Source organism: Papio anubis, chromosome 1, assembly GCF_008728515.1.
Source record: "Papio anubis isolate 15944 chromosome 1, Panubis1.0, whole genome shotgun sequence".
Classification (NCBI taxonomy): Eukaryota; Metazoa; Chordata; class Mammalia; order Primates; family Cercopithecidae; genus Papio; species Papio anubis.
In genome coordinates, this window is record NC_044976.1 from 73,961,916 (window position 1) to 73,974,534 (window position 12,619).

A 12,619-nucleotide genomic window follows, 5' to 3' on the forward strand; every position below is an offset into this window, starting at 1 on the left:
TTTTTTACCTTCTACTTATGAGTGAGAACATGCAATGTTAGACTTTCTGTGTCTGGCTTGTGAAACCTAACTTTTCCGAACTGTTATCATATACATAAAATGATGGTGATTACAGCTCACACTTCCTAAGACTGTTATAAGAATTAAGTTACTATATACAAGAAAAGCACTTACAATAAGATCTGGCACAGAGTAAACAATAAATAAATGCTAGATAATATTATTTATAAAGATTTCCCAAAGTAATATTTATAAAGTATAAGCAGACTTGTAAGAGCATATAACATACTTTAGTTTGAATTCTGACTCTATCATTTACTAGATATGGAGATTTAAACATGATACTTAGCCTGTAAACCCCAAATCCTGATTTAGAATTCAGATAATACTACTTCCTTTCTATTTTAAGGATTAAATAAAATGGAGTGTATAAAACAACACTGTGCCTGAAGAACCACAATCATTTAATAAATGACTAGTTTTGTTTTGCTGATGTAGGTTCTTGTTTTTATTATTAGCTTTGCCAATAAGGAATTTTAATCCTGGTAAGAAACAAAGAAATAAATAACTATAGTATAATGCAAGTAAATGTCATGGAAATAATAAAGTTAACAAATGCTTTGACAGTTTATGAGTAGGAATGATCAGTGTGAGTCGCAGTAATTAAGTATACTTTCTGAAACAGGTAACATTTCTATAAAAGAAAATAGAGAATAGGTAGATATCCCAGGCAAAAAGAAGTATGACCTCAGGAAAGGTAAACTAAAGCACAAAAGCAGGAAGAACAAGGCTTATTTGAGCAGTAGAGAAAATGGGCACAATTAGTAGATTTCTTATACAGTCATTCATCAAATTATTAATCCAGACCTGCAATGTCCAATATGGTAGTCATTAGCTGTATGTGACTAAAGAGTTCTCAAAATATGGCTAGTATAACTAAGAGACTGAATTTTTAATTTAACATAATTTTAACTAATTTAGATTTAGAAACTGAAACAGTTCATATGAGCCAGTAACTCCACTCCTTGGTATATATTCAAAATAATTAAAAACAAAAATTCACACCAATACTTGCATAAAAATGTTCATTGCAGCATTATTCACAGTAGCCAAAAGGTGGAAACAACCCAAGCATCCATCAATATACGAGTGGATAAACAAAATGTGGTCTATACATACTATGGGATATAATTCAGCCATAAAAAGAAATGATTCCGATACATGCCACAACATTGATGAACCTCAAAATCATTATGCTAAGTGAAATAAGCCAGACCCAAAAGGACAAAAATTGCACTTACATTAAGTATCTAGAATAGTGAAAGTCATAGGGACAAGAAATAGAGTAGAAGTTACCAGGGGCTGGTGGAAGTGAGGAATGGAGAGTTATTGCTTAATGGGTACAGAGTTTCTGTTTGGGTGATGAAGAGTTTTCAGAAATAATTGTGTGTTGCACAACACTGTGAATTTAGTTAATGACACTGAATTGCACACTGAAAAATGTTTAAAATGACAATATTTTTGGTCATATATATTTTATTACATTAAGAAATTAAGAAAAGTAAAATATTTTTCTGATAAACATATCTTCATTGTATTTAAAGTTTATCAATACTGGGTCAAACTGGGGGAGTGGAGAAGACTGATTAAAAAATATTTTATTGGGAAAATTTATAAGAATTGAAACATGGGAATACACACTACACACAGACATACCTTTAAAAGGACTAGCCATGAGATCCCCTTGAATTAGCTTTTCCCAAAAAGATATTAAAATAGTGCTTGGAATTTTTATTCAAAAGGCTAGTGAATTTCTTTCCCTCTATTACCTAGTACCTCACTGGTATAAATCCGCCTATGCAGTTGACATAGTTTTGCCAAATTATTGTATATTATCTTGACCTTCCTTCCTAAAATATTTATTATAATTGTGTAATAATAGCTAACACTTATATAGCAATTATTGTATTAACTCTTTTAATCCTCTCAACATCCCTATGCAGTAAATATGATACAAAATAAAAAGATTTAAATAATATGACATCATTTATTGTCTTTTTATAATATTAGAAGCTAATAATATGATTAAAGCAAGTTTCATGTTTCAAGTATAGTGACTCTGATGGCCATCACTGCTCCAAAATCACACAAGTGAAGCATAGAAGCATTTCTATGATTTAACATAGCAAGTAGAATCTAGTTCTAATAGCTATTTTATAAACCTGATATGTATTTATTCTTATAATAACAAACACAGTTGTTAATATGTATTAAAGTTGTAGGATCTTAATATCAAAACAAAATGAAATAGAACCTGCAAGGAATCAGGAAAACTTCAGCACTGTCCCATGAGCATTTATAGTGAGGAAAGTGGTGCAGAGTGGGTTTAACTCAGGTGGGAAAGCCAAGGAAAGAGCCCAGGCTCTGTTACACAGAAACAGCAATCACATATACTCCACAGCTGAAATCATAAAGTTTCCCAATCGACCCATTAATAATTAAATTCGCTTTCTCAGATAAATCTTGTCAGCCTGCTCCAAGGAAAACTGTCCTTCTTTCTTGGTAGTTTTCAGCTGATCAACTTGCCCACGGACAAAAAAAATAAAACTCATTATTTTTATGACTATACATAGCTTTCCACTATGTATATCTCCCACATTTTCTGTATCCATTCATTCGCTGATGGACACTTAGAGTCATTCCAATAGCTTGACTGTTGTGAATAGTGCTGCAATAAACATCAGACTGCAGATACCTTCTGCCAATTGCGACAATATGAATGAACCTGGAGGACATTGTGTTAAGTGAAATAAGCCAGGCACAGGAGCACAATTATTCCATAATCTCACATGTATGTGGAATCTAAACAAGTTGATTCATATCACTGGAGAGTAGTTAAGTGATTTCTGAGGGCTGAGGTGGATGGGAGAAAGAGAGTTGGAAAGATGTTGGTCAAAGCATATGCAATTTCAGTTAGATGAGAGGAATAACTTTAAGAGATCTATCATACAATGTGGTTATAGTTAATAACAATATACTGTATTCTCGAAAAATGCTAAGATAGTGGATGTTAAGTGTTCTCACCACAAAATGATAACTATGTGAGGTAATGCATATGTTAATCAGCTCGATTGGGTGAATCCACAGTGTATGTATACATCAAAACATCATACTGTATGTGATAAACACATATAATTTTATCTGTCAATTTAAAACAAAACAAAATTATTGTTCTACTACCAGTTTCTAGTTCTTGTTTTAATAAAGCCTTCCTTACTTTTGTCCCATGATAATCAACCTATGTTTCATACAGGGAAAATACTACCTCTCTCACATCTAAGTAAACTCAGCTCAATTTCTAGCCAAACTAAATACCTCTAAGTTATTATTTGAATGTTATTACAGTAAGCCTCTGAGCCCTTAGAAGCATGCAGCCTGAAAAAGCTTTTGATCCAGACCCACCATGTTCTGTCTTGCCTTTGCTCACTTCCCCAGTGCACGCCATTATACAGGGATCAAACTCATGGGCTCTTACATGCTGAACCTAGCTCTTAGTCATCTGTGCTTTTGTTCACAGCTGCAGTTGAAGTAATGTTGGAAAACTGTTTTCTATGGTCTCTGACAAGTTACAGGTAACTGGGAATCTGCCTGGGCCTTTATCTTTGTCTTAGTTGTTTGTCTGACTGTCGTAGAAATTCTGATATCTCCTGATATCTCTTAACCAGATGATGAGATAAGGGTGTAGTTAGATTTGGCTGGCCTCAGTCTTGGGGCTGAGGAATTGCCCTTGTCACATCTGCTTGATTTGTTAACTTTTCCAACCATTGAAAGAAGAAAGTTAGGGCGTGTCAGCCTGTCCCAGCACTTTGTGGAGGCGTGGGGTGGTCTGAGAGATAGGGATCTCAGGACTATGTAATGGCATGAGGTGAGCCCGGTTTCTGCAGAAAATACAAGCTTGGCAGGCGTGATGGCGAGAGCCTGTAGTCTCAGCTACTTGGGAGGCTGGCCCGGGAGGGAGGTAAAGCGTGAACCGGGGCTGAGCTTGCAGTGAGGCAGATCAGAGCCACTGCACTCCAGCCTGGGAACACAGCGAGACTCCGTCTCAAAAAAAAAAGAAAGAATTCATGTTGTTTGTCTTATGATCTATAAATTGCTCTGGTCAGTTATTTTTAGGTCTTCGTACTGAAAGGGGTTTCCTTAGAAAATAAAGATATGTAATTTATTTGTTACTGTGTGGCAAACCACCCCAAAACACAGGACCTTGAAACAACAACACTTTCACCAAATTTTTGTTGAGTTTCTTCTTCTGATCTTGCCAAGCCTAACTCATGCATTTGCAGTCATCTATGTATTCAGTTGGGGCTGGATGCTATCATACAACTTCTCTTACATGTCTAGGGTCTCGGCTTGGATGGTTGGACCAGCTAGGCCAGCTGGGTGTCTCTCTATGAGGTCTTTCATCCTGGCTTCTTCACGTGGTGGCAGAAGTGCTCCAAGAGAGCAAGCCCCAATGCACACATGCTTATCAAGCCTTTGCTTGCTGTATATCTCCTGATATCTTCTTGGCTGGAGCAAGTCAATGGTCAAGCCCAGAGTAAACATGACAGGGACTACACAAGCATATAGAAGACACAGAAGTGTGATTCATTGGGAAGCCATCACAGAAGGAAGTTTGTCTTTATAAGTCTGTTTATAATGGTAGTTCTTTCTGTACCTGTGAGTGATTCTACCTCTCATTCTCTCTCTCTTTTTGGGAGAACTTTTGAATATTAATTGATCATAACAATCTATCATTTGTGCATGCTATAGAAATATCCAGTTCAAACAGATCTTCATAGGAAGAAAATGCATGCAAATGTTGAAACCAGTTTTTCATGGATCATGAAGCAGAGTTGTGCTTTCTGAAAGAGCTTTGCTTGGTTTGTATTACAATTGTATGCAGGCTCAAATGTCCTTAAAATGGGAATGACTGCTTCTGTCTTGTGTGGGGCTTCATGGCCTTCTGAGGAAACGAAAGGATTCACAGTGCATGAATTTTTTATACTTTCCTCTTGGAAAATATTTATAAATAAAAAAGTCCCATGGAAATATACACAAATGAGCCAAGTGAAGACGTGAGGAAGAACTTCATGTGAACTACGACAAAGTATTATAAAATCTCACAGTAGAACCCATAAGTTGCTCATGTCTGAACAAGTCTTCCCCAAAAAGGACATAATAAAATACAAAGAAAGGCAACTTTAGACTCTCCCAGAGCTCTTTCCTTGCCCAGAGATATGACAAGATACTTCTGCTGAGTATGAAACATTTTCTAAACAAACGGCATATTTGTGTCTATTTCTTTTTTTTTTTTTGGTTTTTAAATATTTTATTATATTTGAATAAAATTTGTCTCCATCACAGTCTGACATATTTCAAGGATTTAAGAACACTACTCTTAAAACAGAGTCCATAGGCTTCAGACTGCCAAAGATGTCGATGGTACAAAACATGAGGAATCCCTTAACATCAGTACCGCCTGTGGACAAAAACTCTTCATATATTTATGAGTCTGTTTTTTGTAAATATTTTCTGGAGAATAAACACTACTTCTACTGCCAATCTTTCTAAAGGGTCTTTGACTTCCACTGCCAGCAGAAGTTGGGTAATAAATGTAAACATTGTGATCTTCCGCACTGACTGGCTTTTCTACAAATGGCTTTTGAAAAACGTACCTATTTACTTCTACATGATCTTCCCCTTTTACATTCTTTGGTATTATTTGGGTCACAGTTCAAAATTGCATAACAAGGAAGTAAAACACCTTCAGCTTGAAGAATACTATATACTCCTCTCCTATCATGTATGAGATACTGCATATTCACGTCATTGATTACAAATGGATTCCTGAGTTTTGCATAGGCAACCACTTTGTCCTGTGGAAATCCTTTAGAATGGAAAGAAATAAGACAAACACATAAAGCCCAGTTTTCCACTGGTTCACTCAAAATAACCTCCTCTTCAAATACTACTATGGTGATACATTTAAATAAGGAGATCCAATCAAGAATTTCCTTCATTGGTTTGGATTTGGATTTCTTTGCCATGGAACATATTCCAACCACAGTCTGCCTTTCTGGTGGAGAATCATCTTCCTCCTCATTGTCTTCATCTGCATGGTGGAAGAAATGTCGATAATTTCCAGGATTTATTTCTATATCTTCTGGTCCAACGCAGAATCTGGGGGCTTCACTCATTTTTATTTTATTTGATGTAGATATAATTGAAATGATTTATATTAAAACTGCCTCTAAATAAATAGCATCAGAAGAAAGCATTCTCCATATATTAGCTGACACACAAGTCTGTGACAGCTTGTTTCCGCTTATATAATCACTTGATATTATGATGACTGTTAGCAAATGCTCTTTTGTTCTTAGATATCATTGCTTCATTGTTGATATCAAAGTTGTTGCAATTCAAAATACAAAGACAGTGAGGCTATTGCTTTCTTGAGTTGATATAGCAATCTTTTTACCTGCCACGAATGCGGTTGTCACGCAAACAGTTGTGAGATGGTCAAACCCATTCAGGTCTAGGTTTCCCCCTTTCATCCTGGAGGCAGGGGTGAAGTGTTCATCAAGATTTGTGTCTATGTCTGAAAAAAAATTTAATTTAATTATAAAGTATCTTAAGGTTAAAGGAACTCCTATTCTGATTGACTTATAGAGACGAATAATAAATTCAATAATCTTCGGGAAGGAGAGAGAAAAATTTATATCCTAATGTTTTAAGTGTGCTGACCATTTATAAAAGATTGAGAGGCTTGTTGAAGCCATAACTCAATAAAAGAAGAAGGAGAAGTATGAGGAGGAGGAGGAGGAGTTTACTGTAAATTAAATTAATGGCCTTGGTTCCAAAGTCTCAAGATAAGAGGCAGAAAAATATAAGTAGTTACCAGTTTGGAAAACAGTGGGAGTAGGGGAGAATTCTAAGAGAACAGTACTTTTAAACAAAAATTGGAAAGTTTTAATATTTGGCAAATACAGAAAAAAATTGTAAATAATAAGTTTAGGTTATATTTCTATCAAGGTGAATCACTGGACAAATTAAATTGGTTTGGTAATTTGGCTTTAAAAATAGCTATATGTCTTCCCCTGATTTTATCACAGTGTAAACAATGTTAGCATATTATTTTCTCATGAAAAACCTAATTAATTTGATTTGCTAGATTTTCTATGCCGATTTTTACTTTCATTAACTGTTAAAAATTATAAAATTATCGTTCAACCATCTTTTGAAAGATTTGCTCTTGTGAGCTTCAGCCAATACCATAAATCATATAGACCTAGTAACTCTACTTATACTACCCACATCAAATTTTAAATATCATATTTCTCTGATGAACTGTTTTAAGATCAATAAGGATTGTGCTTCTCTTTAAGGTCAGTCTCAAACAATTTCCAAAATCTCTGGCTGACTTCAAGACCCTAGACTATTGTTAAACTAATTATTTTCATTAAAATAGTCTTTGGTTATCTAGATATTTTCTAAGTAGAACTAAATTCATAAATATAGAATATAAAAACAAGCAAATATCATTTAATCATATCTATGTATATATCTTATTCATTTACATTCTAGATTGTCCATTAGTTAACATGATAGAAAAAAGATGTGTAAATACCTTTAAGTCATTGGTTTGTCTGTGTCCCCACCCAAATGTCATCTTCAATTATAGCTCCCATAATCACCACGTGTCATAGGAGGGGCTCAGTGAGAGGTAATTGAATCAAGAGGGCAGGTTTTTCCCATGCTGTTCTCAGGATAGTAACTAAGTCTCACAAGATCCGATAGTTTTATAAAAAGGCAGTTCCCTTGCACATGCTCCCTGGCCTGCGGCCATGTAAGACATGTTTTTGTTTTTCCTTTGCCTTCCACCATGATTGTGAGGCCTCCCCAGCCATGTGGAACTGTGAGTCCATTAAACTTCTTTCCTTTATAAATTACCCAGTCTTAGATATGTCTTTATTAGCAGCATAAGAACAGACTAAAACAGTCATGTTAGTATATATGGGTCATTTTTTCTACTTTATAAAATATAGAAAAGATATAGAAGGGTGCTCACAGAACACTAGTAACCTTCACTGGAGTTTATTCAGGGCTAAAACACTTGTCTATGAAGACAGTTCTCAGTTATCTACATCCTAATTGTTCTGTGACTGTGTGCATTCACTAGTTAGTTGTTTTTGTTAAAAGATGTAAATAAAATAATGATACATTCATTATAAAGTGATAAATATGCAAGATAATGGGCACATTTTATCCATTTGTCTATCAAGGGAACTGGTAAAATTTTACTAAGATAGTAAAATAAATTTAGCATATGCATTGTTTTATGTATTAATAAGGCAAGTGTATTTTGAAGCTACAGTCAAGAGTTTTAAATTTGTCATTTAACCATATGTGCGTTTATGTACATTTAGAAATATACATACAGAGGTGTAATAAATTAGCAAACAAAAGATATAAATAATAAACAAGGGATTATTCAGAGAAACAATTGGCCTATGAGTATAGTTGCAGTACCTTTGTCATACTCTTGAATGACTCGTTTAACAAAAGTTAACCTCTGAAAAAACTAAGGTTTCTAACAATTATTCTAATTTGCTTTTAATATTTTTACTATTACAGTGGAGAAAAGATTTATTTCTACACCCATTACAGGGTTTATGGCTGATACACCTGTAACAAAATACAAACTAACAACAAAAAAAGCCTAACAAATTTATTCAATGTAAGTCTTAACATGACATGAGAACCTTCAGCAATGAAGGCCCAAAGAAATACGGAAGCCTATGTATTTCTATGGACAGTTGATATGGCCGGGCTCTCTGTCCCCGCCCAAATCTCATCTTGAATTGTAATCCAAATTTTAATCCCCACATGTTGCAGGAGGGACATCATAGGAGGTAATTAGAACAAGGGGGTGGTCCCCCCATGTTCTTCTCATGATAGTGAGAGTTCTCATGAGATATGATGGTTTTATAATGGGGTTTTTCCCCTTTTGCTTGGCACTTCTCCTTCCTGCCACCATGTGAAGAAGGAGTAAAGGCCATTCTTGCTATGTTTTGGCAAAGAGACTGGCTGCATTTTGCTTATGCCCTAGAGATCTGTGGAACTTTGAACTTGAGAGAGATCATTTAGGGTAGCTGGCAGAAGAAATTTCTAAGTGGCAAAGTGTTCAAGAGGTGACAGAGCATAAAAACTTGGAAAATTTGCAGCTTGACAATGCAAAAGAAAAGAAAACCCCATTTTCTGATGAGAAATTCAAGCCAGATGCAGAAATTTGCATAAGTAATGAAGAGCGAAATGTTAATCCCCAGACAATGGGGAAAATGTCTCCAGGGCATGTCAGAGGTCTTCACAGTAGCCCCTGCCATCACAGACCTGGAGGCCTAGGAAGAAAAGATCGTTTCATGGGCCAGGCTCAGGGTTTTATTGCTTTGTGCAGGCTTGGGACTTGGGGCCCTGCGTCTCAGCCATGGCTAAAAGGGGCCAACGTATAGCTCAGGCCATTGCTTCAGAGGGTTCAAGCCCCAAGCCTTGGCCACTTACAATGTGGTGTTGGGCCTGCAGGTACAAAGAAGTCAAGAATTGAGGTTTGGGAACCTCCACCTAAATTTCACAGCATGTATGGAAATGCCTGGATGTCCAGGCAGAAGTCTGCTGCAGGGCAGAGCCCTCATGGAAAATCTCTGCTACAGCACTGCAGAAGGGAAATATGGGGTCACAGCCCCAACACAGAGTCCCCATGGGGGCACTGGCTAGTGGAGCTGTGAGAAGAAGGCCACCACCCTCCAGACCCCAAAATGGTAGATCCACTGACAGCTTGCACCATGCACCTGGAAAAGCCACAGATACTCAATGCCAGCCCATGAAAGCAGCCAAGAGGGGGGCTGTACCATGCAAAGCCACAGGGGCAGAGCTGCTCAAGGCCATGGGAGCCCACCTCTTGCATCAGTATGACCTGGATTTGAGACATGGAGTCAAAGGAGATGATTTTGGAGCTTTAAGATTTGACTATCCCACTGGATTTCAGACTTGTGTGAGGCCTATAGCCCCTTTGCTTTGGCCAATTTCTCCCTTTTAAAATGGGAGCATTTACCCAATGCCCATACCCCCATTGTATCTTGGAAGTAACTAACTTGCTTTTGATTTTACAGGCTCCTAAGTGGAAGAGACTTGCCTTGTCTCAGGTGAGACTTTGGACTTGGACTTTTGGGTTCATGTTAAAATGAGTTAAGTCTTTGAGTAACTTTTTGGAAGGCATGATTGTGTTTGGAAATGTGAGAAAGACAAGATTTGGGATGAGCCAGGGGTGGAATGATATGGTCTGATTCTGTTTCCCCACCCAAATCTCATCTTGAATTGTAATCCGAATTATAATTCCCACTTGTTGGGAAAGGGATCTCATGGGAAGTAATTAGATCATGGGAACAGTCCCATTCTGTTCGTTAAATAGTGAATGAGTTGTCATGAGATCTGATGGTTTTCTAAGGGGCTTTTTCCCACTTTGCTTGGCACTTCTCTTTTCTGCTACCATGTGAAGAAGGACGTGTTTGTTTTCCCTTCCACAGTCATGCAGAACTGTGAGTCAATTAAAACTTTTTCCCTTATAAATTACCCAGTCTTGGACAGTTCTTTATAGCAGCATGAGAATGAATGAATATAACAGTCACGCAGTATGATTAAAACACAAAGAATATAATCTAATGATAATAAACTGGAAATAACTTAGCAAGGTTGTTTACTCAGACTCTTCTCAGTGTTTCTGTATAATGTTCCTTCCCTTCAGGTATAGGGTAGCACACTTGGCACATGATGGTCTTCAGGGGAGAAAGAAGGTAAGGTCAGAGAGTGACCTTCCTAGATTGTATGGCCTGCTGTAGGAAAGAAGGGAGAGGTGTGAGTGGCCTTCATACTTCTGATGTTTTTTCCAAATGCCAAGGTGCCATATTTTGGGATAGTGTCTCCCAATCCCTGTCACTCTAAACCAGGGATTCTAAGAAATCTGAAGGTGCAGTTCAGGGAATCCTGAATTTTGATGGGAAAAAAATATACATATTTTTTGACATCCTGACTAAAATTTAACATATCCTTGGATTATGAGCATGGGTGAGCAAATAAATTAATACCACTGTAATATTAGTATTGCCTATGATTTTGTCTCAAATGGGAATTATGGATATTTTATAATATATTATAGCTGTTGCAGAGATTGTAATATATTTTAGATTTATGTTATTTTGAAATTACAATAGTTTTTAGATCCCAAGCTATATCAAATGTGATTGCAGTCTTTTTGTCAATAGATGCTCTTGTGATGTAGCTGAGAAACTATTGGGTAATTAACTCTGTGCCTAGTACTTGTTCAGCAGCAAAATGGTAATGTTGCATATTTTTACAATGATGACCCAGAAATCCTTATTTATCATTGCTTGTTGATTAATGACACAAAGGGAGAAGCATAATTTTCATTCTCCATTAGTATTTTGCAAATCTGGGCAGTTCAAATGAGAAATTTTATCTTAATCCTAAGGCAACATGGCATTTTGAAACACAAATAGGTGTACAGGCTACTTGAATAGACCAGACAAGTTTAAATACATTTAACAGTTGAGGTCACTCCTGAAGTGTTATTTCTATTTAACTACTTAACATAAATATAGATAACAGGTTGGACAGTGATACAAGCCATGTACGGTGTTGAAGTTCTGTGAATAGCTAGGAGAAAGGTGTTAAAAGGGTTGGTCTGCCTTCCATTCACTTCTTTCAAGAAATGGAAAGGGAATGGGAATCCTTGGGAAAAATTTAAAAATCAGGAGACCTGATCTAACCTCTTTGTCAACTGTATTTCCAGGTAAATAGACTAACAATAGTCACTAGAAGAAAGATAATTTATCTCTGAAAAATCTTTAGCAGAATGGTCATGGCTAAGGTCTTCAGTAAATAGGATCAGGATCTATGTCTTCTTGAAGAATGTCTCATAAGCTATGTAACTCTCTAAGATATAAAATAGAATGCTTCATGATTAAAACACTATCCCTGAGAAACCCCACAAACCTCACTTAGGAATCTCACCTATTCTGGAGCAGAGCTGTATGCCTATAGTGAAAAGGAAGGACCTAATGACCTGCTCTCAATGCCTCAGAATCTCTCTGCTTCTTCTGAACCTCTGGATTGCCTGTAGCCTTGAAACTATTTAATAAGTCTTGATACTGGGTAATATCTCTTACTTGTTTAAGCCTGATTTATAATAACAATCCACCCCTGTGTGTTAGCTCAGCAGCAGAGATTCTTTCTTTTATATTGCCTTGTGTATTCTCTCTCTCTCTCTTTTTTACTATTTTTATACCTTAGGGGGTATGAGTACAGCTTTGTTACATGGATATATTGATAGTGGTGAAGTCTGAGCTATTAGTTTTACCATCACCTATTAGTGTACATTGTACCCATAGGTGATTTCTCCTCCCTCACCCCTCCTCCCAGCCTCCCAGTTTCTCTTTTTTTAAACATCATTTGTATTATTAAGCAAAAACATGCACATGCAATGTGTTGTACAAATGGTGTTCATGAG